Below are 18758 nucleotides of genomic sequence, written 5' to 3' on the forward strand. Positions count from 1 at the left end.
GTTTGAAAACGTTTCGAGGTGGGGTTTTTATTTAAAACATGATTTCTTCTTTAAAACAGATCCCCACGCATCGCTGCCTTCGTTACTTAAAGAATCTTTTCACGCATTTATATTTCTACGTACATTCATGCATACATACGTTCATTAAATCATCTTTTCTTACTTACGTACATTCATACATTCGGTCCATTCATTCATACATACATACATGCATCCATTCCTAACATGCATTCGTTCATTCTTATCGCTTTCATGTGGCCGTTGCACACTGTTACGCCCCGTGTGCTGGGGTTAGCGGTCTTTTGTACCTGATTCCGCCCGTGGCCGCGGGTTGGGAATCCATTCAGTCAGGGTGCAGCACTGGGTGCACTACCAGTACTACTTACCCGGCATTGCAATCTGCCCATTTCTTTGATATCATTTCCAGTCCAGTCCATGTGGCCATTACGTATTTTCATACATCATACATTCAATCCGTTCATTTCTTTACAGTCCTTTCCTTTTCATTCGTATCGTTTGAAGCATAATTTTCTTTACTTTTCATAAAAGTTGCTTTAAGAGAAGTTTCTTTAAGAGGAAAACTGATTTTCTTTCTTTTCCATTAAAGTTATTATAAAAAGAGTTATTTTATTTTAGAAAATATAGTTTTCTCTCTTTATCAAACCTTACAGTCCTTAACAGCTCTAACGTCCTTTAAAGCTTCATTTCGTTCCTTTCATAAATATACATACAATACGTACTACTTATAACATCCATTCACATGCATACACTTACATACTTTGGGTGCATAAAAAGGGGCTGCCAAGGAAGGCCGCTACGTACTTATACTTGAAAACTTACATTTTATTTTCCTTTTTACAGAAAAGATTTCGCCTTATTCTTCATTTTTATACAGAAAACTCTAGAAGAGTATGAACGTAACACTTACCTGGACTTCATGCCATACTCAATTCATGCAGTCCATTCATGTGCGTGTCAGATGGCAACCTACATGCATACACATAACTTTATGTCATCATCTATCTAATGCATAAGTAACTATTCTAGAAAATAGAACTATGCTTTGCTTGAAACACTCTATATCCATCCCTGGGCTCTTACGTATTATTTACTATATTAAAACCTTCGAGGTCTTATTCCTTAAAGTAAACCTCTGTGATTCACCTTAGGTTAAGACACTAAGATCTCTGTCTCGTTCTTCTATTTACACAATCCAACGCATGATTCTGACATACAGAGCCATGCGTCCCAACCTTAAACTATATACTCTTCACTACTTTCACGTATCCTAGCCCATGCTACATCCTTATTTCCATCCATTCAGGCTACATGAAGTCAGCCAATTCTCTGGCTAAAATACCATGTAACCATAATCAGGACAGATTACTCATTACATATGATAAATCTGTCTGATACACTTGTCTTGCCAGAGACACATGTATCTCATCCCCTTTTATCACCTAAGAGCAACTTATAATTCCAATAAACGCCTGCTTGTATAAACAAGCTCCAAACTCCAATACCAACTTGTTAAAACCCGGTCGATAGGACTTTTCCTACTTCCTGGCCCTTTATAAGTTCATCCCAACACTTAATGGGAGAGGATTGCATCCATAAATGCACCTCTGTCACATCACGTAATTCGAGATAAATCCCGAGTCACATCACGATACCCATCATGCTTCCGCTGCACGCTCTGATACTTCTCCATCACTTCCTTATACTCTTAGTCACAAGTCAGTCTCAAGGCAATACCCGTTACCTTGGACTACAGGACACATCACTACTGCTTCGGGACACTGTTACACAGTTCCCGCCACTTGACAAGAGGACTGCATCCACAAATGTGCCTCTGTCACATTATGCAGCTCAAAACAAAATCTTGAGTTACACTACGGGGCCCATTGTGCTTCTGTTGCACTCTCTGATACCTTTTCACCACTTCCATATACCTTTAGCCATAGTCAACCACAAGGCAATATCCATGACTTTGGACTACAGCCACATCACCACTGTTTCGGGACACTGTTACACAGTTCCCGACACTAGACCATACACTCCACACTTCTCTGCTACGTCATCCAACCCTTCGTGACACACCATCCAGTGTATCACGACCTCGTATAGAGTACACTCACGTGAACTCTCTTCCATCCACACTATGACAACATCACTACGATACACGCCTCACGGTGCATCGCTACGCGACACGGAGTACGCTCCACGCGTACTCCTTTTGTTACAACACTCATCATCACGATACACATCACACGGTGCATTGCCATACAACACGGAGTACACTCCACATGCACTCCCTTTCTTCTACGCCACACATCACTACAGCACACGTCACACGACGCATCGCTGCATTACACAGAGTACGCTTCACGCGTACTCTCTTCACACTACACGCCGTATCACATCAGTGGCATCCATCTCACGTCCATACTTCACAACATAGTCCACAATGCTACACAATCAAGCCCAACACTTCACAACTACACTTCGCTTCACAATTACGCAGCGAACTCCACAATTACTAACTACACAGTTTACGATCCAACCAATCAACTACTTTAAATATAAATAACTAGAGATAGAAGGTTATACCATCGACGGGCTAACCCGTGCGTCGCTCGCTGCGCGTCACGATTAAGCGTCGGAGGAGCGTACGTGGCGGTAACACCGCGTACGGTGGCTGTCCATCACATAAAGTGGCGGTTCAGGCTCGAGGATAGCTAGGCGTGGCCTTGGAAGGCTCATGGTGGCCTCGTGGTGGTCGAAGGTGGCGGAGCACGGCGGCATCATGCCGTGAACAGTAAATCCGAATGGTGGGTGTTTGCTTGAGGTGGTGGAAGACCATAGAACTTCATGGCAAGCTAGGGACAGGTAGATGAAGATGTGGTGGAGCTATGGTGGCGAGGTGGTGGCCATACGGTGGCTCACGGCGGCGGATCGGCCGTTTGAAGCCATTTTCGGCCTTGGAGAGTGAGGGAGAGTGAGAGCTCTACATAGCTCCGTTGGCCATGAAATTTCTTGGGGAAGTTCGTGGTGATGAGAGGAACAAAGTGGTGGTGGTGAAACACCATGGGTGGCCGTGTACGGTGGTGCACGGCGGTGCAACCGAACGTGTGTGTGTGAAGACCCATCGGAGAAAAAGTGAGAGTTAGGGGAAAAGAAGGACATGGGGAGGAAGCTCTTGACATGGTGGTTCCATTGGTGGTGCTTGGTGGCCGTTTCAACCGTGTATGGTGGTCCAAAGAGGTGAAAAATGGTTGAAGACCCATTTCTTTGAAGGAGAAAAGAGAGAGACTCAGTGGCCGGAAAAACACACCACCGGTGCAGTTGTGGTCGCCGGTGAGAGGGGGTCACGCCGGTGTGGGAGGTGAGGCACGGTGGCCGGAGGTGGCGTCGGCTGGGAGGCTTGGACCGAACGGTGGAGGAGATGCATGCATAGTGAAGAGCACGGCTGGACGTGCACGAGGGAGAGAGAAAAGAGAGAGAGAAAAAAAAAAAGAAAAAGAGAAAAGACTGAAGGGAAAGGGTAGGGGTCTGGGTATTTATCTTCAATCCTACGCTACGGGATCCTCAAAATGATCTAACGATGAATTAAAACACTGATTTGAAAACACGCAAGTATTTTATTTTAAATAAAACACTTTAATAAAACACTAAGAGAAATTAAGATAGAATATTATTTTATAAACAAGGTTTATAAAATAATATTTTCTTCATAATTATATAAAATGATAAAGTATCATTAATTAATCAAAGTGCATAAAATACTTAAACAAAACACTGAGAGGAATTAAGATAGAATATTATTTTATAAACTAAGGTTTATAAAATAATATTTTCTTCATCATTATCTAAAATGATAAAGTATCATTAATCACTCAAAGAGGATAAAACCATTTAATTTAAATAAGAGTTTTCAACGTAAAGTTAAATCTCTTAATATTTTAAAACAACTAAAATATCTAATATAAGATATTATCCACAATTATAATATTTTCAGAGCTCATTAAAATATTATAATTGTGCTACATTAAAACAAGCTTATCTAATAAAACTGAAAATATCTTCTATAGATATTTTCTGAAAATATCTTCTATAGATATTTTCTATAGATATCTTCCATAGATATTTTCTATAGATATTTTCATAATATTAAAATATCCATAAACTTTAAAATATCTATCTTACTTTGAAATTCGCATAATAACTTTCAGAACACGTCATCGAGATACAACACGTAGGATAAGATTCAACATGTAGATCGAGGCTAGTCAGATAGACTGACTCTCGACACGTAGAGCAAGGCTCAGCACATACACCGAAGTTTGACACGTGGATCAAGGCTCGTAAAGAAGAAGAAAGAAGGAGCGGATATTACACTTTAGTAGGCTGAGATGTTCCTTGAGATGACTAATTATGAGTTGGCTGTGGTGTTTGATTATTAACCAGTGCCATGAGCTGCTGAATCTGAGACTGCGAGAGTGTTAAATTTGGTCATCATTCCCTTCTCCTGGCCTTGAGACATTACTTGGCTATCTAAATGAACAGTAGAGAAATTTTGATTGTTGAGGTATCTTGATTTCTACTTTGTGAACTTAAAATTTGGTGGAAACCCTATTAACCTATAGCATTTGGCACAACTATGTTCAGATTTCCCACAGTGTCCACAGGTGAGCTTTGGCCTCTCATTTTTCTTAGACTAGTTGTTAAAAACTACTAGAGCTGAAGATTCAATTTGTGGTATTGCTAAAATTCGTGCCCGCCTCTGCCTTTCTTCTTGTAGAATCAAGAAAAAGGCCTTATCTATGGAGGGAACATGACTCATGAGTATAACTTGCCATCTAATAGCATAGGAATCATTCCGCCCTATAAGGAACTTGAAAACATTATCAGATTGCTGAACTTCACCTACTGAGTTCAAGGCCTTGCAATTGCAAAGGCCACATGAGCAGTAAGGCACGAGTTTGTAGGTGTTGAGCTCTTCCTAGATTGCATTCAACTGAGTGAAATACTCAATAACAGTTTGAGTACCTTGCATGATGGTTCCAAGTTGCTGTTGAAGCTGGTAGATCCTGAAATTATCTGGTTGAGCAAAATGTACCTTTAGCTTGTCCCACACTGCCTTAGCTGAGCTGATATAGAGGACATTTGAAGCTATTTCTTTAGATATTGAGTTAAGACGCCATGAAATAATGATGTTGTTGCATCTCAACAATGAAAGGTATAAGGGATCAGTCAACTCTGGGGTAGTGATGGTTCCATCCAAGAATCCAAGTTTATTTTTGATTGAAATGGATAGGGTGAATGAACGACTCCAAGAGAGGTAATTTGGGCATGTGAGAGGCAGGGAGACAATCACAGAATTAGCATTATCACTGTGATGAACATAAAAAGGACTGTTTGGGTTCTCACTGGATGATGAGTTGCGTGATGGGTTGTTTGAACCAGGAGTTGTGTTGGATGAACTTTCTTTTGCCATTGAAGAGGTTGAATGCAAGTAAGAAGATGAATGCTAAGAATGTGTTTGTGGAAAAACTTGAACAATAATAAAGCAGGGTTATTATGAAGCCTGCTCTAATACCATGTTAGAATTTGAGGAATGAAGATGAATCAAAGAAGAAAAAGATGAAAAACTGTGAGAGAACAACTCTGATACTCATTGATCTTCCAAAAGGTATACAAAGTAGTATATATATACATTGAGTTGGTGTCATAGCATACAAAGAATAAGGAATATTCTATCTATAATGTATCCTACTCTACTACAATGTACAGCTGAGGTGGGTCAGTGTAGTGGCCATCGACATATGACAAAACACCAACAGATTGGTAGTGGGGCAGATTTACTGCACAACCTTTAAAATAATAGAAGACATGGAAGAAGAATTGTCTTCTGTGTCTCGAGTGCAGGGGATACCAGAGGCCTCTCTCTTCTTCTTTGGTATTTCTTGAGATGGTGGACGTGAAAGTTACCTCATGTACTCACAATGGCTGATAAAAACCTAAAAGCTTAGAAAAAGAGCTTACTCCTACGCGATATTGCACCGAAGCCTGATGTTATCTTTTAGGTCAGGTGGTAATAACTTTGTTGATCTTCTGGCTAATTAAGGTCAAAGCATGGCTGGGTCAGTCTATGAAATATTTGTTATGATTTCTATAGTGTCACAATATATAGTTTATTATATGTATTAGTTATAATTGCATGCATTGCACTGTCATGTACGTTACAATCTTAAGTAAATTGTTTGAGGCTAAACTACATGCATGTGTGGGACTTGGGGGGTCACGAGAAATTAATTTATTTTTTATAATTTCACGAATTCTCATGCATTAGTGATCGGTTGAGTGATTTTGACACCTAATTTGTTACGCTCGTCACTTTGCATGAACAATTACTACTTCCATCTATATTTAGTACTGCGCGCACATCATGTACGTCATGCGTGCATGTAATCTCCCTAGCTATCATTCTGATTCTGTGATGAAAGAATAAGGGGGAGAATTTGTGTATATATTCCCTAGCTTTTAGGAGGAGTTGTACTATTAAGGAGGGATTGATCGACAGAACTAGGGGTGTGCAGATATATTTATAAACCGATTGACCCGATTGACCCGATCAGATCCACCCGATAAAATCCAGGTTACAATTTAAGCGGGTCGTCTGAAGAATTATACGGGCGAAACCGCAGCTAAAGAACCAACCCGTATCCCATCTGTCCCAAGTTCCAACTCCCTCCGTCTTCAACATAGCCCCCCCCTCTCTCTCTCTCTCGACCTCTCTCTCATCACCGTGGGTCTCTATTTCTCTCGCTCTCTCTCTCTCTCTCTCTCTCTCTCTCTCTCTCTCTCTCTCTCACACAGACGGCGGCGTGGGTCTCTCTCTCTCTCACTCTCACTCTCTCTCTTCGGCCGCAGCTCCAAGATCAGCTTCGGCGTGGGTCTCGACTCTCCAAGACGGAGGTATGTTCCTTTTCATAAAACCCTTCAGATCAACTCATAATTTATTCACAAGGCCATACCTGTGCATCATGATTCATAACCCCAATACAGACCTACACAGAAATTAATAATCTCATTTGCTAGCAAATAACCTTCTGTTGTGTGTATTTTTATATTCGGATTTGTTGGGCTGTAATTGCGGTGGTGATAAGAAAATCTTAATCATTTTCTAGTTTTCTTTGATAATGTTTCCTAAAAATGGAAAATCTGTAATTGAGGAGGCCCAAGTTTTATCGATTTTTCTCTTCAGCCTTTCTATTATGCCCTGAGATATTATTATTAGTATAAGAATTGGTTAAAAAGGATGTTGGGTTTTTTCTTTTTGGATGGTTGCTGAATTTTCGCCATTATTGGTTAAGATTAATGTGAACTATTTTTGGAAAGTATCGTCCTTTTTGGAGGGTTGTTGAATTTTTCCCCATTGCTTTGTTTTATACATTCTTTTGGTTAATGGCTGGAATATTCCTGGCAGAGGGAATAATTTAAGGCCAATTTGCAGTATTAAATTTAGAGATCTAAATGGATGTGGGGGGTTTTTTTTCTTATAGGATGTAATTGCACAAAGATTTGGGTGAATGATTTCTTGAATTGAAGGGTTCTTGCTGCTTACTTCGTACTCTAGAAATCATACTCCTTTTGGAGGACAGATGCATTGGATTGGGTTTAAGTAAATATCCTAGGGTACTTATTTCTGCCATGAACAGGGAGCTACCCACTTCTCCATTTTGTCTTTAAGAATGAAAATGATAGCATGATTCATTTCAGGAATGGTATAAGTTATATCTTTAGAATCTGAATGGTATAAGTTAGGATTACAAAATAAATGCATTACAGGAATTCTTAATAATTAATTACTCCTATTAATTGCTTTTACCTTAATGTTCTGTTCTGTACTCATTAATTAAATTAGTATCAAAACCAAATTAATAAGATACAATTAATGTAATCATCATTATGAGATTTGGGTTATCAATTTGAATTCATAGCATAACAAGATTTGATTTTGGTCAATCCACATCAAACATAACAGGTTTCTGTTGTGATAGAGGTTCGAGTATCATGACCCCATTTTTAGTTTTGTTGTTTTTGTCTTCCATTGTTATAAACAGTACAGCTTATATTTCATAATGTTTATTTTTATATAATTTAATAATCTTTTTTTTTTTTTTTTTTTTTTTTTTCAGAATTTGATCCCCAATCAAGCTTTATTTATGTTGATGATGAGTGACTTAAGGCTTATGGTCTACACATTCTATATTGTTTATTGTTTATGTTATGGATGGCCTATGGGATGTAATGTAGTGGATAGATGAATGGATTTGTGAGAAAGGCTGGATGTTATATTCATGTTTATTTTTAGTTCATGAATTTGTTTAAAAGGGCTGTATTATTTTCTATGGATCATAATATATATAGTCATTATATTCATGTTTATTTTTTATTGTTTATGTTATGGATGGCTATGGAATGTAAGATGGCTTGGGATGTAATGTTTAATGAGAAAGGGGCTGGAAACGGGGTTCGAAAAAAAAAAAAAAAAAACCGCAGATTTAACCCGACCCGAATGATGCGGGTCGGGTCGGGTCATTCTGTGATGGTCCTGGGTTGCGGACCACAACGGGTCGGGCCAAATTTTGATTGGGTCGGGCTGTTGTTCAGGCCTAGACAGAACTAGGGATCAGAGCACATGCATGATGGATATTGAGTGATTTTTATTAGTGATTATTAATATATATATTGCCGCATTGATTTAATTTGTTAGCTGGTACGTACTAATCTTCTATTGATCCAATATATATAATTACATGTTTGTTCCTTTTTCATGTTGATGTATTTGTTACTCGTTTCAAAACAACGTGAATCTCGATCTTTTTATAGACATTCTCAGAGGGTACTCGATCTACACAATTGGGTACATAGTTCTATTTTGGACGTGGTCTGTCGGAATTGACCTATGCGCGCGGTCTGGTTATGATGATCACTAGCCTTAGCACGTACTTTCACCAATTGTTAGGTGCCTGCACGAAATCAACTGGATATATATATATATATATAAATATATTTATATATCTATATATCTATGTGTGTGTGTGTCAATTTTATCTACAGGATAAGTACATTGTTTAATTAGTCTTTGTATTTCCAGGTATGGCTCAGGTGCAGGGAAGCGCCTGAATCCCAAAGAAGCCATTTAGGGTCTTAATGATCATGTGACAGGGCTTAAAAATCTGATAGGAGATATCAAGAAATAGCTCCCCTCAAAACTCTCAAGGATGACGTCAAAAAGTCTGCTAATTAAGTAACATGCTCGAAACGAGAATAAAAATAAAAATAAAGCTTACCAAAGTGGAGGATGATCAACCACTCCATCTCTCTCCCTAGGAAGAAATCACGCACGCAAGAGCTAGGCCAGGAGACAAACTTGAGGAAGAAAATATGAGAAAGAGGGAAGAGAATCGAATGTGAGGTGCAATGTGCATGTGCTTAATTTCTGACCAAAGACTCCACGCATGCATATATCTGCCGAGAGAGATGGCGACGAAAGGAAATCACAGAGAGAGGATGATCAAAGGAAAGATAGAAGAGAGAATCAGGGAAAAGGGAGAGAGGATGATCAAAGGAAAGATAGAAGAGAGAATCAGGAAAAGGGAATAAAATATTGCCCACGAGGAGAGAGCCAACGAGGAAGCAAGAAAAAAATAAAAATGGGAAGTTGCTGTTGTAAAATAACATTGTAAAATTGTATGACCACCTTGAGCTAGCCGTCAAATGCACAGTGCATAGTGCCAGCATAGTACTGCATAGTAACTGGCATAGTAAATGGCCGACATCGCACAGTGTGCATAGTGCCAGCATAGTACTGCATAGTAAATGGCCGACATCGCACAGTGCGCATAGTGCCAGCATAGTACTGCATAGTAAATGGCCGACATCGCACAGTGTGCATAGTGCCAGCATAGTACTGCATAGTAACTGGCATAGTAAATGACCGACATCGCATAGTGCATAGTGCTAGCATAGTACTGCATAGTAACTGGCATAGTACATATGCACAGTACCAGCATAGTACTGCATAGTAACTAGCATAGTTCCCTTTGTACGCCTATATATATGGTTGAATTCTTTAAGAAATTCATAAGTTTCATAACTTCTCTGAGTTCTATCTCTCTCTCTCTCTCTCTCCTTTCGATAGTTTTATAACACGTTATCAGCACGAGAGTTCTGACGATCTTGAAGCTAATAGTCCTCTACTGCAAGTAAGTCTTTCAATATATTTTTTTGTAGTTTTCAAAATGAATATGAAATATTAAACATACTTATGTTCCTGATTTATATATGTAGAAAATGTCAAATCTTACAAAATTGGAATTCGTTGCTCTTGACATTTCTGGGAAAAATTATTTATCTTGGATCCTTGATGCTGAGATCCATCTGGATGCAATGAACCTGGGAGATACAATTAAAGAAGGAAATCAAGGGTCCCTGCAGGACCGTGCTAAGGCAATGATTTTCCTTCGGCACCATCTTCATGAAGAATTAAAAACTGAGTATCTAACGGTGAAAGATCCACTTATTTTGTGGAATGATTTAAGGGAGAGATATGAACACCAGAAAACTGTAATCCTCCCAAAAGCTCGTCATGATTGGATGCACCTGAGGTTGCAAGACTTCAAGAGTGTTAGTGAGTATAACTCTGCACTCTTTAAAATTAGCTGGCTATTGAAATTATGTGGTGAAAAAGTCACTGATGATGACTTGTTAGAGAAGACATATACTACTTTTCATGCCTCGAATGTGCTCCTGCAGCAGCAGTATCAAGAGCGAAAGTTCAAGAAATATTCTGAACTTATATCTTGTCTTCTATTAGCCGAGCAAAATAATGAGCTTTTATTAAGAAATCACCAGTCACGCCCTACTGGTTCTATATCATTCCCTGAAGTGAATGGTACTAGATTTACATCATTCCCAGAAGCGAATGGTGCATCTTTTCAAAGAAAAAGAGGGCGTGGACGTGGTAAGAAAAACTATAGAAGTGGAGGTCCTAGAAGTGACCACACTAAAAGGGAAAATAATAGATATACACCGTACCACCAGAAGTGGTTCAACTCAGAAAAGGGCAAAGGTCCTCAAAATAAATTTGTAAAGAAATATGAAGATGAATGCCATAGATGTGGTATGACTGGACATTGGTCTCGTACCTGTCGTACAGCTAAACACTTGGTTGACTTATACCAATCTTCCATAAAAGAAAAAACAAAGAAATTTGAAACAAATTTTGCTGAACCATCATATGCTTTAAATTCTATAGATGGAGAAGATATTACAAGTCTTGATGTTTCTGATTTCTTTGAGGATTCTAGTGGTAGAGTTGATCATGGAAGTGTTCCTTTTTAATTAATGTATTTCCTTTATATTATTGTAAAATATTTTTATTCTGTAATGTTTTTTTTTTAGTAATGAAAGTTTTATATATTTTGTAGAATCATGAGTCTTATTGATGAACTTTCTATCTCCGAGATGAATAATAAAGATGTATGTCTGGCTGACAGTGCTACAACTCACACAATTCTTAAGGATAAAAAATATTTTCAAAATCTAACATTGAGTAAAGCCTATGTTCATACCATCTCCGGTTCATCGAATCTAATTGAAGGCTCCGGAAGAGCTTATATTGTGTTGCCTAATGGCACCAAATTTTACATTAATGATGCTCTATTTTCTTCACAATCCAGAAGAAATTTATTAAGTTTTAAAGATATACGTCGTAATGGTTGTCATATTGAAACCATTAACGAAGACGATAAAGAGCATCTTCTCATTACTAAAATAATTTCGAGCCAGAAGCTCGTATTAGAAAAACTGTCTGCCCTCTCATCTGGATTGTATTATACAAAAATGAGAACAATTGAATCACATGTTGTAATGCACCAGAAGTGCATTGATCCCAAAATATTTATGACTTGGCATGATCGCCTTGGACATCCGGGATCAATAATGATGAGACGAATAATTGATAATTCGTATGGGCATCCCCTAAAGAATCAGAAGATTATCTTACCCAATGAATATCCATGCTCTGCATGTTTTCAAGGTAAATTGATTATCAAACCATCTATCTCAAAGGTTGGTTTTGAATCTCTATCTTTTTTACAAAGGATTTATGGAGATATATGTGGGCCTATTCAACCATCAAGTGGACCGTTCAGATATTTTATGGTTTTAATTGATGCATCAAGTCGATGGTCACATGTTTGTTTACTTTCCACTAGAAATGCTGCATTTGCTAAACTTCTTGCACAAATAATTAAGCTACGAGCACAATTCCCTGACTATCCAATTAAAACTATTCGATTGGATAATGCAGGAGAATTTACATCTCAAGCTTTTGATAATTATTGCATGTCAATAGGAATAGATGTTGAACATCCAGTTGCCCACACACATACTCAAAATGGTTTAGCTGAATCATTGATTAAAAGGCTTCAGCTAATCGCTAGACCTTTACTCATGAAATTAAATCTTCCTATTTCTGCTTGGGGACATGCTATAATTCATGCAGCATCATTAATTCAAGTTAGACCATCAGCATATCACAAATATTCACCATTACAGCTTGCATTTGGTCAGCAACCAAATATTTCTCATCTTCGTACTTTTGGATGTACTGTATATGTTCCAATTGCACCTCCACAACGTACAAAGATGGGCCCTCAACGTAGACTTGGGATATATGTTGGGTTTGATTCTCCATCTATTATCAGATACCTTGAGCCTCTTACAGGGGATATGTTTAAGGCACGTTTTGAGGATTGTCATTTTGACGAATCCATTTTTCTAACAATGGGTAATGAGAAGTCGGTGCCTGAAGCACGACAAACATTGTGTAATGAGAAGTCGGTGCCTGAAGCACGACAAGAAATTACTTGGGAAAATAAAACTCTTTCCCAATTTGATCCTCGTACAAAAGAATGTAATCTAGAGGTTCAAAAGATTATTCATTTGCAAAGTGTTGCAAACCAATTACCGGATGCATTTACTGACACTAAAGGTGTGGTAAAATCATATATTCCTGCTGTTAATGTTCCAGCAAGGATTGCAGTCCCTGAAGGACAAGTTGCCAAAATAGCAATAGGCGAGTCTAAGATACGCCTGAAGCGTGGACGGCCTATTGGTGCTAAGGACAAAATTCCTCGGAAGAGGAAAATACAAAATGAATTTGGTACTCCTGAAGAGTCCATACCAACACAGGCCATAAGAGTAATTGATGCTCATGAAGAGAGTAAATCTCCTGAGAAAGAACCTCATGAAGAGGTATTTCATGAAATGTCTTCCCTTGAAGAGGGACAGGTACCTGAAAATAACGAGATCTCGATACATTTCATGAATACAGGAGAAATTTTGAATAGAAATAAAACTGTTGTTGACAACATATTCTCATATAAAATGGCTCTTGACATTACCAGAAATAATGAAGAAATTGGCCAAGAACTGTCGAAGAATGTCGACGTAGAGATGACTGGCCAAAATGGAAATCAGCTATTGAAGCTGAATTAAACTCGCTAGCAAAGCGAGAGGTCTTTGGACCAATTATACAAACACCAAAGGGTGTAATACCCGTTGGATATAAATGGGTATTTATACGTAAAAGTAATGAAAGTAATGAAATTGTGCGATATAAAGCACGACTTGTTGCACAAGGTTTCCTGCAGAAACCGGGGATTGATTATGAGGAAACATACTCTCCTGTTATGGATGCAATCACATTCAGATATTTGATTAGTTTGGCAGTTATAAAAAGATTGGATATGCAGTTGATGGATGTGGTCACCGCATATTTATATGGATCATTAGATCATGACATATATATGAAAATCCCTGAAGGATATAAAATGCCTGAAGCTTCTAATCTGAGTACATCCAGAAGTATGTATTCTATTAAGCTTCAAAGATCTTTATATGGGTTAAAACAATCCGGACGCATGTGGTATAAACGCCTTAGCGAATATCTATTGAAAGAAGGATTTGAGAATAATTCAATATGCCCATGTGTTTTTATTAAGAAATCAGACTCCGGATTTGTTATTATTGCGGTTTATGTTGATGATCTAAATCTTGTTGGAACTCCTGAAGAGATCAGAAGAACTGCTACATATTTAAAGAATGAATTTGAAATGAAAGATCTTGGCAAAACGAAATTTTGTCTCGGCCTGCAGCTCGAGCATTTGCCAAATGGAATTCTCATTCATCAGTCAAATTATACAGAGAAAGTCTTGAAACACTTTTACATGGACAAAGCTCATCCCCTGAGTACTCCAATGGTTGTTCGATCACTTGATGTGCAAAAGGATCCATTTCGTCCTTGTGAAGACAATGAAGAAATTCTTGGTTCTGAAATACCTTATCTCAGTGCAATTGGAGCCCTGATGTATCTTGCAAATTGCACTCGGCCTGATATTGCATTTTCAGTTAATTTACTTGCAAGATATAGTTCCGCACCAACTCGAAGACATTGAAATGGCATTAAACATATCCTTCGATACCTTCGAGGTACGGTTGATATGGAATTATTTTATCAATATGGTTCAAGTCCACAATTAGTTGGATATGCAGATGCAGGTTATCTTTCAGATCCACACAGAGGTAGATCTCAGACTGGATATGTATTTACTTATGAAAATTCTGCTATATCATGGAGATCTGTCAAACAAACACTATCTGCTACATCTTCAAATCACTCAGAGATCATTGCAATTCATGAAACAAGTCGAGAATGCATTTGGCTAAGATCAATGATCCAACATATTCAAGAAAAATGTGGTCTTCCAGTGATTAATGATAGTCCAACAACTTTATACGAAGATAATGCTGCTTGTATTGCTCAAATTAGAGGAGGATATATCAAAGGTGATAGAACCAAACATATTTCACCTAAATTTTTTTATACTCATGAACTTCAAGAAAAAGGTGAAATTAAAGTCAAGCAGATACGATCAAGTGATAATCTGGCAGATTTATTCACAAAAGCATTACCAACTGCAACATTTAAGAAGATTGTGCAGAACATTGGAATGCGGAGACTTGAAGACCTTTTATCATGCACTTTTCAGGGGGAGTAACGTCTTGAAGACTTATGCTGATTGTACTCTTTTTCCTTCGCTAAGGTTTTATCCCACTGAGTTTTCCTTCGCAAGGTTTTAATGAGGCAATCTTAAAGCATTTTACGGTACACATGAATATTGTACTCTTTTTCCTTCGCCATTGGTTTTTTCCCACAGGGTTTTTCCTTGGCAAGGTTTTAATGAGGCATATTCATTATATGTGGTCATCCAAAGGGGGAGTGTTGTAAAATAACATTGTAAAATTGTATGACCACCTTGAGCTAGCCGTCAAATGCACAGTGCATAGTGCCAGCATAGTAACTGGCATAGTAAATGGCCGACATCGCACAGTGTGCATAGTGCCAGCATAGTACTGCATAGTAACTGGCATAGTAAATGGCCGACATCGCACAGTGCGCATAGTGCCAGCATAGTACTGCATAGTAACTGGCATAGTAAATGGCCGACATCGCACAGTGCATAGTGCTAGCATAGTACTGCATAGTAACTGGCATAGTACATATGCACAGTACCAACATAGTACTGCATAGTAACTAGCATAGTTCCCTTTGTACGCCTATATATATCGTTGAATTCTTTAAGAAATTCATAAGTTTCATAACTTCTCTGAGTTCTATCTCTCTCTCTCTCTCTCCTTTCGATAGTTTTATAACAGTTGCATAGAAATATGGAGAGTTGGAGACTAATTGGAACGGAGGAGTTTGGGTGTTGAGATTATCTCAATACTTCTCAACATACTCCATTACTATTTATTATTTTATTATTATTTTTCACCTATTTTTTACTACTATTCATTAATTTTTACTACTATTTAATATTTTATTATTATTTTTCAGTTTATTTTTCACTACTATTCATAACATACGTCGACACTTCTCAACACTCAAATCCAACAGGAAAAAAAATATGTGGTTTTTCTTTGATAATTAAGAACATGACCGAATTAACATTGATCGATCTATTCTTTCCTCTTTATGGGCATGCAAGTTGAATTTATTTTATTTTATTTTATCTTTTTATGTTTTTTCTCGTTAGCAACTATAGTGCCTTCTTCCCATGGAATTGGAATTCAGGGTTATTTTATTTTATTTTTTATTTTTTAAATTTATTTTTTTTTTAATTTTAATTTTTTATTTTATTTTAATTTTATTATATATATATATATTATATATATATTTCCTGACTATCAAGCCAAATGGCCTGAGAGATCAAGTCTGGGAAACCGTCCCAGCACATTTGAATGTGATCAACAACCCAAGAATGTCTAGCAAGGCCATAAGCAGCCTCATTACTTTCCCTATACACATGAAAAATCTTGACATCAACGAGAGTATTCAAAAGCAACCTAATCTCATGAATCATTGATCCCCAGGGTGACTGTGCCGAAGACTGGTGATAATTCCTCCACCACTAGCAAGCAGTCTGTCTCTAAACATAGATTTGTAACCCCATTTGTGAAATATTGAGCTGAAGCCCGCGCAGAACCGCCAGGAACTCTGTAACGTCCATAGATCCATCTCCCATTCTCCCTTGCTACAGCCATAAGAACTTTCCCTTGTGCATCTCGCAAAATAGCTCCAACACTAGCTCTATGAAGGTGTTGAACAGTCGCCCCATGAAGGTGTGGAAAAGTCGCCCCATCAACATTAATCTTCAAGAATCCCACTAGTGGTAACTTCCATCCACAAAAAGTTCTCAGATCTGAACCATGTTGTGTCTTCACTTCCACAAACATTTTATGCATTATCAACGCATGTTCTATTCCCTGTCTAGCATCAAGGAGCTCATTTTCCTGCAGTTTGTTATTCCTCCTGAAACACAAGCTCGATGCTATGGTAAAAAATATTGCCAAAGCCTCCAATCCTCCCAAAGTTCTCACTTGCACCGCAACATTAAAAACAGATTGATTGCAATCAACATTTGCCATCACAGGTAGATAAGTTGTCCATAACCCAGCAATACTTGGACAGTGCAGCAAAACATGAGTCAAAGTTTCGGTTTCAGAATCACACAGGCAACAAACCCCTCTAATATCAATCAGCCGCTTCTGTAAATTAGCCCGAGTAGGTAAGCACTCTAAACAAGCATGCCTAAAGAATATCTTAACTCTATGTTGCATCGTCAAACTCCAAATGGCTTTTCTACAAATTCCTGTGCAACTGAGCCTCAGAAGATTCTCCAGATTGTCTTTTATTTGTCCGAAACCACCTATAAGCAGATTTGACAGTGAACATACCCCTTCTATCCTCCCCCCAAATCGGCTTATCTGGTTGATCCCCTGGACACACAGGTATCTTTACCACTTCCTCATAAATATTTGGATTGAAGAGTGTTGTGACTAAACTTTGGCTCAAACTACTTAACCAAAAATTTAGAGCAGTTTTACTTGCAAGTAACAGGTATTGTAGTACTTAACAGGGTCGAATCCACAGGGATTAACTTATATGATAAGAAAAATAAACTCAAACAATGAAAAGAAATTATTAAAAGGAACGTGCAATTAAATAGAGGATAAAATTACAGAGATGAAAACTTTTAAAATAACAAAATAAAACTAAAATGATAAAATAAATCGATATGGATAACGATTAAGGTTTTGAAAATCCATCTAATAATTTAGAATATTGTCTCCGATCGATTTACTTCAATTAAAATAAAATAATGATTCTGTTTAATAGGAAGATTTAACATTTAAGGTCAACAAAACTAATCACTAATGATTAAGTATGAACAATTAATGGTTAAAACATTCACAAACCCATTTGAATATTACAAGGATTTTTTAAGCATCCAATTTATTCAAAAATTACAATGAATCAAGATAAATATATAGATAATCAAAGTATCCAATAATAAAACCATTCAATCGATCAAACTCACGATATAAACTCTAATGTTGATCCGAAAACAATGTATAAATTATTAGACTTTATCTCTAAACTTAGTACGAAAATTTACCCAACCATGTTCATCACAAGAGCCATGGAAATCAAATAAACATTCTTCATGATAAAACTAAAATAGAACACCAAATCAACACTAAAAAAAGGAACCTTCACAAGAGAACAAAGATGGAGAAAAGATAGAGCTAAAACAATCTCCCCAACTGAAGTGCAGCATGCCAGGAAAAAACCTCCCAGAAGTCCTTGTGCTGCCTAAAAGCCCATAAACCTCGTGAAAAAGAAAGATCCTGCTCGCTCTCTCCCAGTCTCTGTTGGTTTGGCCTCCCCGTTTGTAAGTCTCCTGCTGCGTTATGTTTCTTTCCCCAGCTACAGTGCATTCTTAAAAAGGCCCTTCAGCGTGTCGCTCCCAACGCAAAGAAAATCAATCAGCTACCTCACCTCCTTTCTTCTTTCTCCGTGCAGAAGCAAAACTCCTTCCGTCTCGCATCGCCAGTTTGTATAAGCCCTTGCTGCGTGTCCTGCTCCTTTCAACAAAGTCAAGAAGTTCAGCCAGCCCCTGCTCTCTTTCCCGCGTCCCAGTTAGAAACCAAACGAAAAACTCCTCTCTATTCCGTGTGCTCTTCCCCGTTCAGCATCTCCCTATCTTTTTACCCAACTGCCCGTGCTCTATTTTTCCTTCCTATCCAAAAAAAGCCCAGCCTTCCATCTCCCTAGTTCT

The 18758-nt window shown here is 38.0% G+C and overlaps 1 long non-coding RNA gene across 1 annotated transcript; it reads left to right on the forward strand.

Moving 5' to 3' along the window:
- Positions 1–6639: 6639 nt before the first annotated feature.
- Positions 6640–8388, forward strand: LOC122294012. The gene is made up of 2 exons (XR_006237441.1): positions 6640–8065; positions 8202–8388. It is a non-coding gene; the product is annotated as an uncharacterized LOC122294012 (long non-coding RNA).
- Positions 8389–18758: the final 10370 nt, after the last annotated feature.

This window comes from Carya illinoinensis, chromosome 14 (genome assembly GCF_018687715.1).
Source record: "Carya illinoinensis cultivar Pawnee chromosome 14, C.illinoinensisPawnee_v1, whole genome shotgun sequence".
Lineage (NCBI taxonomy): Eukaryota > Viridiplantae > Streptophyta > Magnoliopsida > Fagales > Juglandaceae > Carya > Carya illinoinensis.